Below are 12,325 nucleotides of genomic sequence, written 5' to 3'. Positions count from 1 at the left end.
ACTGAACTAGAACTGAACTAGAACTGAACTGAACTAGAACTGAACTAGAACTGAACTAGAACTGAACTAGAACTGAACTAGAACTGAATTAGAACTGAACTAGAACTGCACTAGAACTGAACTAAAAATGGACTAGAAAATTAGCTTTAACATATAAAATATGCACGAAGTCTGAATTTCTCTTTACTTAACATGCCAGCGAACACTGTGTATGATGCACTGTGGACTTTATATTTTCAGAAAATATTTTGATTGCTGTGTTTCGTTGTTGTTTTCGTAAAAAATTGTTTTGAGACAACTGGTATTTGTTGTTGTTCAAGGGATTTTGTACTGAACAAAAATAAAGAGCATCAGAAACATTTCCAATTTTTACTTTACTTTTTGCATTTTCACTTTCTTTTTGTATGTTTTATTGGTTTCTTTCAACAGTCGTCTCGTACGCTTTTTGATGCTGTCGTAGTCGTAGTGGGTCTCTGCGTGAGAGAATCTTTGCAAAGACTTGCAAAATGTGTGAGGCCGTCTGGATGGCTGCTTGGCTGGCGGTTTGTCTGCCTTTAGGTATTTATGTTGGCTAAATGCTTATGTTTCGATTTAGCTTTTTAGCCTGTTTAATTATATAGTGCAAGCTTTTTGTACGTTTTTTCTAAACATACGTAATTGGAAAAACAAGTGAAATGTTTTAAGCAATTGTACCCTACAAAAAGTACAGATACACTTGTATTTTTCATATAAACTATTAATGGTCATTTGGCCAATCGTTTGTCTATACAAAGTTTTTGACAATAAATATGAAGTTGTTAGTTGAGGATCACAAATACTTTTTCTTCTATTATGAAAAATATGTTTTGATTATTCAAAATTTTATTTTTCGCTGAGAAGGTAATGACTATAAAGCTTTAAACGATCGTGCGTGCTGGTCTAAAATTTTCTAAAATATTTATTTAATTTACTGTGTGGTTTGGCAATTTTTTTAGTGTTTTACTAAAATATTTTTTGTTTATTCTTACTAACAAATTAAAATCAATTTTTAAGTATATTTTTCGTAATTTTTTATGTTTTTAAAAATATTCTTCAAATAGTTGAATATTTTACACAAGTGGTTGGTTATTTTGCCGGTTTTTGCTGTGTTTGTTTATATTGTTGATTTTTTACAAAAATATTTGAAATTTGTATTTATTACACAACATCGATAAAATGTACACTAAACGAAAAGTAAATCATGTTGAAATCTTAAAATCATTTTTAAATTGTTTTCTAAAGATAATAATATTCATTAATTGAGAAAATTACTTTCATAATGAAACACATGTCTATTTCGGAATATTAACTATATTGTGTTTATTTTAAAACATATATAACTTCATTTTATTGTTATTAATTAATAAAAGTTTTATAGTGATTAATTATTTATGAGACGTGACATCTTTTATTTGTTCGCCTAAGACTAAATAAATTTTTTAAAATTTGCTTTATTTTATATAAGGAAATAAAAAATCATATAAAATTACCCAGATTTAGAGGAATAATAAAAAGAAATATTTATTCAAGTCATAAAAATTTTGATCTGGTTCCCACCGCTAAATACAATAAACATTTTGATAATGGAAATGATAATAAATCAAAATTCCACTTTAACTATCAAATGAAATAAAATTATAACGAACGAACTAAATAACTAACTAACGAACTAACTAACTAACTAACTAACTAACTAACTAACTAACTAACTAACTAACTAACTAACTAACCAACTAACTAACTAAATAACTAACTAAATAACTAACTAAATAACTAACTAACTAGCTAACTAACTAACTAACTAACTACTACACTATAGACTAAACTATAGACTAGACTATAGACTAGACTATAGACTAGGCTATAGACTAGACTATAGACTAGACTATAGACTAGGCTATAGACTAGACTATAGACTAGACTATAGACTAGACTATAGACTAGACTATAGACTAGACTATAGACTAGACTATAGACTAGACTATAGACTAGACTATAGACTAGACTATAGACTAGACTATAGACTAGATTATTGATTAGACTAGATATAGACTATAGACTAGACTATAGACTAGATTATTGATTAGAATAGATATAATAATCTATTGTACAGTCTACGCTACAATCGCTAAACGACTCTATTTGCTTGATCCAGATTGCTCTGTACTCTATTATCGAATCAAGAATCTGCTCTTGAGTCTTTTGTATAGTATTGACTAGAGTTTTTACTCTTACGTCTTATTGGTGTAGGTTAGTAATGATAAGATTTTTCAACTTGTTTTCAGTCACGCCGGTTATTAACCTTTTGTCTAACTTGAACGGAAGTGCAATTAAATAAAAACTTAAAAAAGATTTTTTAAATTTATTGCATATTTCAAAAAACTTTTTTTAATTATTTTGAGTGGGTTGAAAATTCTTGATATGTTAATTCTTACTTATTTTGTTTAAATTCAAATGTTTTCTTTTCTTTTTAATTTTTTGTTTTTTTTTTTTTTTGGAAACGCACTTTTTTATGTTTTTTCTATGTGAAAATTGTTGTTTGTATTTCTTAACGGAAGATAAAATTTGTCCCAAATTTCACAATATCTACATATATTTTTGATTTTGCAATAAACAAGATGAATATTTTTATATTTTCGTTGTGTCTTTTTATTCGTATTTTATTTTTATATTTATATTTAGTGTTTTTTTTTTTGCTTCAGATTTGTTTTTATTTAAAAATTACAAAAAAAAAAAAAAATCACACACACATAACAAGCAAAAGTCGTTGTACGTTTGCCGGTTTTTCGAAATTGACTGAATATTGTTCGAAGCGAGCGATAAAAATTGGCAACACTCATGACAAAATTTAAAACAGAAAATAGCTGCAAAAAAAAAAAAAAAAATAAAAAAAAACGAAAACACTCAACATGAGCATCGAATCGAAATTGTATTTATTTTGAAAACTTTTCCTCAATTTCTCTTTAATTGTGGGGTTTCGAATGCCCTACAATCCAAAGATTGTGAGAAAACAAGAAAAGGAAAGGAATATATTGGATTAAGAATTTGCTTAACCGCCTGGTTATTGTCTCATGTCGTGTTGTTTTGATTTAAATTGTTTTCTTGTCTTCTTGCCCATCAGTCCCTCTAGAAATCATTCGGTCTGTGTGTCTATCTACCCTATCAGTCTGTCCGTCTTTCAATCCCTTGCGTCGTGATCGAGTAAGTGTGCATGTGTGGGTACACATTTCTCTTCACAGTCGCGCCTAATTGTGTTTTTCCCATTTTATTACTCTTACACGACGATTGATGTGAATTTTTATTTAATTTTCTTGTGGAATTTATAGAAAAATAATACAAAATCATAGAGAATGTTTTGTAAAGCTCATAAAAAATAATATTAAAATATTTGTATTTTTCACCAAAAATGACTGCAATAGTTGTTTTGTGGTTGATTATTAATTTGTGGAAATTTTAAATATCCAATTAAGAAAATTGTCTGAATTTGTTTTTGTGTAGTTATTTCTTGGAACAATCTTTTTTTGTAGAAATTATTTTAAACATTATAATTAAATAGTGTTAGACAACATGCCTCACTATAGAAAAATTCTCGACGATTTTAAATCTCTATCGACTTTAAATCGGACGGACAGACAGACTACAGTCTCGACTATACAACATACTATAGCCTCGATTAAAGAGCCGACTAAATTCTATGATATAGAGCAGACTATTCAAAGAGCAAACTATAGTCTAGATTATAGAGCACACTATATACTTGACTAAAGAGCAGACTATAGTCTCGATTATAAAGCTATAGTATCGAAAATAGATAGTCACGGCAATACAGTAGACCATACACTATTCTCACAACAAGAGAAGGCTAGGGTCTAGACTACAAAACAGACTATAGCCTTGAAACATTCAGCAGATTTTAACCTTCTCATAAAAACCTGATATTTTGTGAGAAATATACGTGATTACAGATTTTCACTCTTTTTTCAATTGGAGCGTTATTTAAGGATCTAAAGCCGATTTTATGTTTTTCATATAAGAATTGATTTTTGGTAGGAAATATGAGTGATCACGGATTTTCATTCCTTTCTCAATTAGAGCGTTATTTAAGGATCTACAGCCGATTTTAAGTTTTTCATAAAAAAATTGATTTTTTGTGGGAAAAATGAGTGATCACAGATTTTCACTCTTTTCTTAATTGGAGTGCTATTTAAGGATCTACCGCCGATTTTAAGTTTTTGGTATAAAAATTGATTTTTGGTGGCAATTATGAGTGATCACAGATTTTCACTCTTTTTTGAATTGGAGCGTTATTTAAGGATCTACACCCGATTTTAAGTTTTTTCAGGTAAAAAATGATTTTTGATAGGATATATGAATGATCACAAATTTTCACTCTTTTCTCAATTGGAGCGTTATTTAAGGACTACAGCCGATTTTAAGTTTTTCATATAAAAATAGATTTTTTGTGGGAAATATGAGTGATCATAGATTTTCACTCTTTTCTCAATTGGAGCGTTATTTAAGGATCTACAGCCGATTTAAAGTTTTTCATATAAAAATTAATTTTTTGTAGGAAATATGGGTGATCACAGATTTTCACTGTTTTCTCAATTGGAGCGTTATTTAAGGATCTGCAGCCGATTTTAAGTTTTTGGTATATAAATTGATTTTTGGTGGGAAATAGGAGTGATCACAGATTTTCACTCTTTTCTCAATTGGAACGTTATTTAAGGATCTACAGCCAATTTAAAGTTTTTCATATAAAAATTAATTTTTTGTAGGAAATATGGGTGATCACAGATTTTCGCTGTTTTCTCAATTGGAGCGTTATTTAAGGATCTGCATCCGATTTTAAGTTTTTGGTATAAAAATTGATTTTTGGTGGGAAATAGGAGTGATCACAGATTTTCACTCTTTTCTCAATTGGAACGTTATTTAAGGATCTACAGCCAATTTTAAGTTTTTCATATAAAAATTGATATGAGTGATCACAGATTTTCACTCTTTTCTCAATTGTTCATATAAAAATTGATTTTTAGTGGGAAATATGAGTGATCATAGATTTTCACTCTTTTCTCAATTGGAGCGTTATTTAAGGATCTACAGCCGATTTTAAGTTTTTCATATAAAAATTGATTTTTGGTGGGAAATATGAGTGATCACAGATTTTCACTCTTTTCTCAATTGGAGCGTTATTTTAGGATTTACAGCTGATTTTAAGTTTTTCACAGATTTTCACTCTTTTCTCATTTGGAGCCTTATTTAAGCGTTATTTATTAAGCGTTATTTATTAAGGATCTACAGCCGATTTTAAGTTTTTCATATACAAATTAATTTTTGGTATGAAATATGAGTGATCACAGATTTTCATTCTTTTCTCATTTGGAGCGTTATTTATGGATCTACAGGCGATTTTAAGTTTTTCATATAAAAATTAATTTTTAGTAGGAAATATGAGTGATCACAGATTTTCACTCTTTTCTCAATTGGAGCGTTATTTTAGGATTTACAGCTGATTTTAAGTTTTTTGGTATAAAAATTGATTTTTGGTAGGAAATATGAGTGATCACAGATTTTCACTCTTTTCTCATTTGGAGCCTTATTTAAGCGTTATTTATTAAGGATCTACAGCCGATTTTAAGTTTTTCATATACAAATTAATTTTTGGTATGAAATATGAGTGATCACAGATTTTCATTATTTTCTCAATTGGAGCGTTATTTAAGGATCTACAGACGATTTTAAGTTTTTCATATAAAAATTGATTTTTGGTTGGAAATATGAATGATCACAGATTTTCATTCTTTTCTTAATTGGAGCATTATTTTATGATATACAGCCGATTTTAAGTTTTTGGTATAAAAATTTATTTTTGATAGGAAATATGAGTGATCACAGATTTTCAATGTTTTCTCAATTGGAGAAAACATTTAAGGATCTACAGACGTTTTTAAGTTTTTGGTATAAAAATTTATTTTTGGTAGGAAATATGAGTGATCACAGATTTTCAATGTTTTCTCAATTGGAGCGTTATTTAAGGATCTACAGCCGATTTTATGTTTTTCATATAAAAATTGATTTTTGGTAGGAAATATCAGTGATCACAGATTTTCACTTTTTTCTCAATTGGAGCGTTATTTAAGGATCTACAGCCGATTTTAAGTTTTTCGTATAAAAATTAATTTTTAGTGGGAAATATGAGTGATCACAAATTTTCAATGTTTTCTCAATTGGAGCGTTATTTAAGAATCTACAGCCGATTTTAAGTTTTTCATATAAAAATTAATTTTTAGTGGGAAATATGAGTGGTCACAGATTTTCACTCTTTTCTCAATTGGAGCGTTATTTAAGGATCTACAGCCGATTTTAAGTTTTTGGTATAAAAATTGATTTTTCGTAGAAAATATGAGTGATCACAGAATTTCACTCTTTTCTCAATTGGAACGTTATTTAAGGATCACAGCCGATATTAAGTTTTTCACGTAAAAATTGATTTTTGGTAGGAAATATGAGTGATCACGGATTTTCATTCCTTTCTCAATTAAAGCGTTATTTAAGGATCTACAGCCGATTTTAAGTTTTTGGTAGGAAATATGAGTGGTCATAGATTTTCACTCTTTTCTCAATTGGAGCGTTATTTAAGGATCTACATCAGATTTTAAGTCTTTCATAAAAAATTGATTTTTGGTAGGAAATATGAGTGATCACGGATTTTCATTCCTTTCTCAATTAGAGCGTTATTTAAGGATCTACAGCCGATTTTAAGTTTTTGGTATAAAAATTAATTTTTGGTAGGAAATATGAGTGGTCACAAATTTTTACTCTTTTCTCAATTGGAGCGTTATTTAAGAATCTACAGCCAATTTTAAGTTTTTCATATAAAAATTGATTTTTGGTAGGAAATATGAGTGATCACAGATTTTCACTCTTTTCTTAATTGGAACATTATTTAAGGTCTACAGCCGATTTTAAGTTTTTCATATAAAAATTCATTTTTAGTGGGAAATATGAGTGATCACAGATTTTCACTATTTTCCCATTTGGAGCGTTATTTTAGGATCTACAGCCGATTTTAAGTTTTTCATATAAAAATTAATTTTTAGTAGGATATATGAGTGATCACAGATTTTCACTCTTTTCTCAATTGGAGCACTATTTAAAGATCTACATCCGATTTTAAGTTTTTCGTATAAAAATTAATTTTTAGTGGGAAATATGACTGATCACAGATTTTCAATGTTTTCTCAATTGGAGTGTTATTTAAGGATCTACAGCCGATTTTAAGTTTTTCACATAAAAATTAATTTTTAGTAGGAAATATGAGTGGTCACAGATTTTCACTCTTTTCTCAATTGGAGCGTTATTTAAGGATCTACAGCCGATTTTAAGTTTTTGGTATAAAAATTGATTTTTGGTAGGAAATATGAGTGATCACAGATTTTCACTCTTTTCTCAATTGGAGCGTTATTTAGGGATCTACAGCCGATTTTAAGTTTTTCATATAAAAATTGATTTTTGGTTGGAAATATGAGTGATCTCAGATTTTCACTCTTTTCTCAATTGGAGCGTTATTTAAGGATCTACAGCCGATTTTAAGTTTTTGGTATAAAAATTTATTTTTGGTAGGAAATATGAGTGGTCACAGATTTTCACTCTTTTCTCAATTGGAGCGTTATTTAGGGATCTACAGCCGATTTTAAGTTTTTCATATAAAAATTGATTTTTGGTTGGAAATATGAGTGATCACAGATTTTCACTCTTTTCTCAATTGGAGCGTTATTTAAGGATCTACAGCCGATTTTAAGTTTTTGGTATAAAAATTTATTTTTGGTAGGAAATTTGAGTGGTCACAGATTTTCACTCTTTTCTCAATTGGAGCACTATTTAAGGATCTACAGACGATTTTAAGTTTTCATATTAAAAGTGATTTTTGGTAGGAAATATGAGTGATCACAGATTTTCAATGTTTGCTCAATTGGAGCGTTATTTAAGGATCTACAGATGATTTTATGTTTTTCATATAAAAATTAATTTTTGGTGGGAAATATGAGTGATCACAGATTTTCACTCTTTTCTCAATTGGAGCGTTATTTAAGGATCTGCAGCCGATTTTAGGTTTTTCATATAAAAATGGATATTTGGTAGGAAATATGAATGATTACAGTTTTTTACTCTTTTCTCAATTGGAGCGTTATTTAGTGATGTGATTTTCGTTAGGAAATATGAGTGTTCAGTGAATTTCACTATTTTATCAATTTTTGCATTAGTCATTCCTTTTCTCATCATTACTGTTACCAACATTTACCCCTCGGTGCGTATGATTACTTTCATTTCCATCTACATTTGTATACGCATCGATGGTGAGTTCATTAATGTTTGTGTAAATCTTACAAACCACCAGATCTCACAAACACCCAGAGAGATAAATAAACGAATGTTTTTTTTAATATAAAGGTGGCCCTTTACTTATGCGGACATGTCAGAAATTTTTATTTATCTTTTTCATGAATTATTTATGCATCGACAACGATCAACGACAGATTATGCAATAATAAAAATAAACTTTTAACAAATGAAACGAAATGAAATGATCAAGACAAATAAAAAAAGATGCAGCAGCAAATATCAAGAAGTTAATAAAAGAAAATTTAGATACAAAAATAACAAAAAAAAAAAAAAAAAACAAAAGACCACAAAACAAAATTAATAGCAACAGGCAGTGCAGCAGTGAGGGCAATAATTATAGTAGCAGTAAGAAAAGAAAACATTGGAAGCCTTGAAATATCTTAAAGCAGCATTTATGACTTTTATCATTAGATATTGGGATTGCATTTGCTGCATGTCATATGTTAGCATTCTTTACTTACTTCCTACCCTAAAATTTATTAGTTCACTGTTTGTATGAATTGATATGCAAACATTTGTTGCCGCTATTCATGCCACACATTTCATATTCCGTGTCTATTAGAATTCATAGTTTTTGTTTTTTTTTTTTTTTTTTGATTTTTTAACTGCGTGAGCGTATCTAAATAACTTAAAATTGCTTTCTGTAAATTTTATTTTTTAATTTGAATGTTCTACATCGAAAATCACTTTTTTGTCTAGAATTTGTAAATTTTGTACTTTCAATACAAGAATAATTGCTCGTTTTTCTTGTGTGTTTTTTTGTATTATTATTATAAAAGTAAAAATTATTCAAATATTTGAAAGTGAAAAGATTCGTTAAATGTGTCATACAACATATTTTTTATCATAGCGAAAAGAGTTTTCGTGAATATTTGTAATTTATAAAATCAATTTTCAATATTCAATATTATTAAGCATTTCCGTCTGTGATTTTTAAATGTTTTGTTTACGTAAATCACTACTAAACTGAACTAGAACTGAACTAGAACTGAACTAGAACTGAACTAGAACTGAACTAGAACTGAACTAGAACTGAACTAGAACTGAACTAGAACTGAACTAGAACTGAACTAGAACTGAACTAGAACTGAACTAGAACTGAACTAGAACTGAACTAGAACTGAACTAGAACTGAACTAGAACTGAACTAGAACTGAACTAGAACTGAACTAGAACTGAACTAGAACTGAACTAGAACTGAACTAGAACTGAACTAGAACTGAACTAGAACTGAACTAGAACTGAACTAGAACTGAACTAGAACTGAACTAGAACTGAACTAGAACTGAACTAGAACTGAACTAGAACTGAACTAGAACTGAACTAGAACTGAACTAGAACTGAACTAGAACTGAACTAGAACTGAACTAGAACTGAACTAGAACTGAACTAGAACTGAACTAGAACTGAACTAGAACTGAACTAGAACTGAACTAGAACTGAACTAGAACTGAACTAGAACTGAACTAGAACTGAACTAGAACTGAACTAGAACTGAACTAGAACTGAACTAGAACTGAACTAGAACTGAACTAGAACTGAACTAGAACTGAACTAGAACTGAACTAGAACTGAACTAGAACTGAACTAGAACTGAACTAGAACTGAACTAGAACTGAACTAGAACTGAACTAGAACTGAACTAGAACTGAACTAGAACTGAACTAGAACTGAACTAGAACTGAAACTAGAACTGAACTAGAACTGAACTAGAACTGAACTAGAACTGAACTAGAACTGAACTAGAACTGAACTAGAACTGAACTAGAACTGAACTAGAACTGAACTAGAACTGAACTAGAACTGAACTAGAACTGAACTAGAACTGAACTAGAACTGAACTAGAACTGAACTAGAACTGAACTAGAACTGAACTAGAACTGAACTAGAACTGAACTAGAACTGAACTAGAACTGAACTAGAACTGAACTAGAACTGAACTAGAACTGAACTAGAACTGAACTAGAACTGAACTAGAACTGAACTAGAACTGAACTAGAACTGAACTAGAACTGAACTAGAACTGAACTAGAACTGAACTAGAACTGAACTAGAACTGAACTAGAACTGAACTAGAACTGAACTAGAACTGAACTAGAACTGAACTAGAACTGAACTAGAACTGAACTAGAACTGAACTAGAACTGAACTAGAACTGAACTAGAACTGAACTAGAACTGAACTAGAACTGAACTAGAACTGAACTAGAACTGAACTAGAACTGAACTAGAACTGAACTAGAACTGAACTAGAACTGAACTAGAACTGAACTAGAACTGAACTAGAACTGAACTAGAACTGAACTAGAACTGAACTAGAACTGAACTAGAACTGAACTAGAACTGAACTAGAACTGAACTAGAACTGAACTAGAACTGAACTAGAACTGAACTAGAACTGAACTAGAACTGAACTAGAACTGAACTAGAACTGAACTAGAACTGAACTAGAACTGAACTAGAACTGAACTAGAACTGAACTAGAACTGAACTAGAACTGAACTAGAACTGAACTAGAACTGAACTAGAACTGAACTAGAACTGAACTAGAACTGAACTAGAACTGAACTAGAACTGAACTAGAACTGAACTAGAACTGAACTAGAACTGAACTAGAACTGAACTAGAACTGAACTAGAACTGAACTAGAACTGAACTAGAACTGAACTAAACTGAACTGAACTAGAACTGAACTAGAACTGAACTAGAACTGAACTAGAACTGAACTAGAACTGAATTAGAACTGAACTAGAACTGCACTAGAACTGAACTAAAAATGGACTAGAAAATTAGCTTTAACATATAAAATATGCACGAAGTCTGAATTTCTCTTTACTTAACATGCCAGCGAACACTGTGTATGATGCACTGTGGACTTTATATTTTCAGAAAATATTTTGATTGCTGTGTTTCGTTGTTGTTTTCGTAAAAAATTGTTTTGAGACAACTGGTATTTGTTGTTGTTCAAGGGATTTTGTACTGAACAAAAATAAAGAGCATCAGAAACATTTCCAATTTTTACTTTACTTTTTGCATTTTCACTTTCTTTTTGTATGTTTTATTGGTTTCTTTCAACAGTCGTCTCGTACGCTTTTTGATGCTGTCGTAGTCGTAGTGGGTCTCTGCGTGAGAGAATCTTTGCAAAGACTTGCAAAATGTGTGAGGCCGTCTGGATGGCTGCTTGGCTGGCGGTTTGTCTGCCTTTAGGTATTTATGTTGGCTAAATGCTTATGTTTCGATTTAGCTTTTTAGCCTGTTTAATTATATAGTGCAAGCTTTTTGTACGTTTTTTCTAAACATACGTAATTGGAAAAACAAGTGAAATGTTTTAAGCAATTGTACCCTACAAAAAGTACAGATACACTTGTATTTTTCATATAAACTATTAATGGTCATTTGGCCAATCGTTTGTCTATACAAAGTTTTTGACAATAAATATGAAGTTGTTAGTTGAGGATCACAAATACTTTTTCTTCTATTATGAAAATATGTTTTGATTATTCAAAATTTTATTTTTCGCTGAGAAGGTAATGACTATAAAGCTTTAAACGATCGTGCGTGCTGGTCTAAAATTTTCTAAAATATTTATTTAATTTACTGTGTGGTTTGGCAATTTTTTTAGTGTTTTACTAAAATATTTTTTGTTTATTCTTACTAACAAATTAAAATCAATTTTTAAGTATATTTTTCGTAATTTTTTATGTTTTTAAAAATATTCTTCAAATAGTTGAATATTTTACACAAGTGGTTGGTTATTTTGCCGGTTTTTGCTGTGTTTGTTTATATTGTTGATTTTTTACAAAAATATTTGAAATTTGTATTTATTACACAACATCGATAAAATGTACACTAAACGAAAAGTAAATCATGTTGAAATCTTAAAATCATTTTTAAATTGTTTTCTA

The 12,325-nt window shown here is 29.6% G+C and overlaps 1 protein-coding gene across 5 annotated transcripts in view; it reads right to left on the bottom strand.

The window, feature by feature from the left end:
- LOC111682676 overlaps nt 1–2,781 on the bottom strand; it is a 3,745-nt gene extending 964 nt beyond the window's left edge. Inside the window, exon 1 of one of the 5 annotated variants that reach the window (XM_046952125.1) lies at nt 2,767–2,781. The gene's annotated coding sequence lies outside the window, so the exon portion shown is untranslated. The other 4 variants (XM_046952122.1, XM_046952123.1, XM_046952126.1 and 1 more) reach the window with 4 other exon arrangements.
- Between the last annotated feature and the right edge of the window lie 9,544 nt (nt 2,782–12,325).

This window comes from Lucilia cuprina, chromosome 5 (genome assembly GCF_022045245.1).
Source record: "Lucilia cuprina isolate Lc7/37 chromosome 5, ASM2204524v1, whole genome shotgun sequence".
NCBI classification, from domain to species: domain Eukaryota; kingdom Metazoa; phylum Arthropoda; class Insecta; order Diptera; family Calliphoridae; genus Lucilia; species Lucilia cuprina.
Note: the sequence above shows the minus strand (reverse complement) of the source record. Positions and strands in the feature narration are given on the sequence as shown.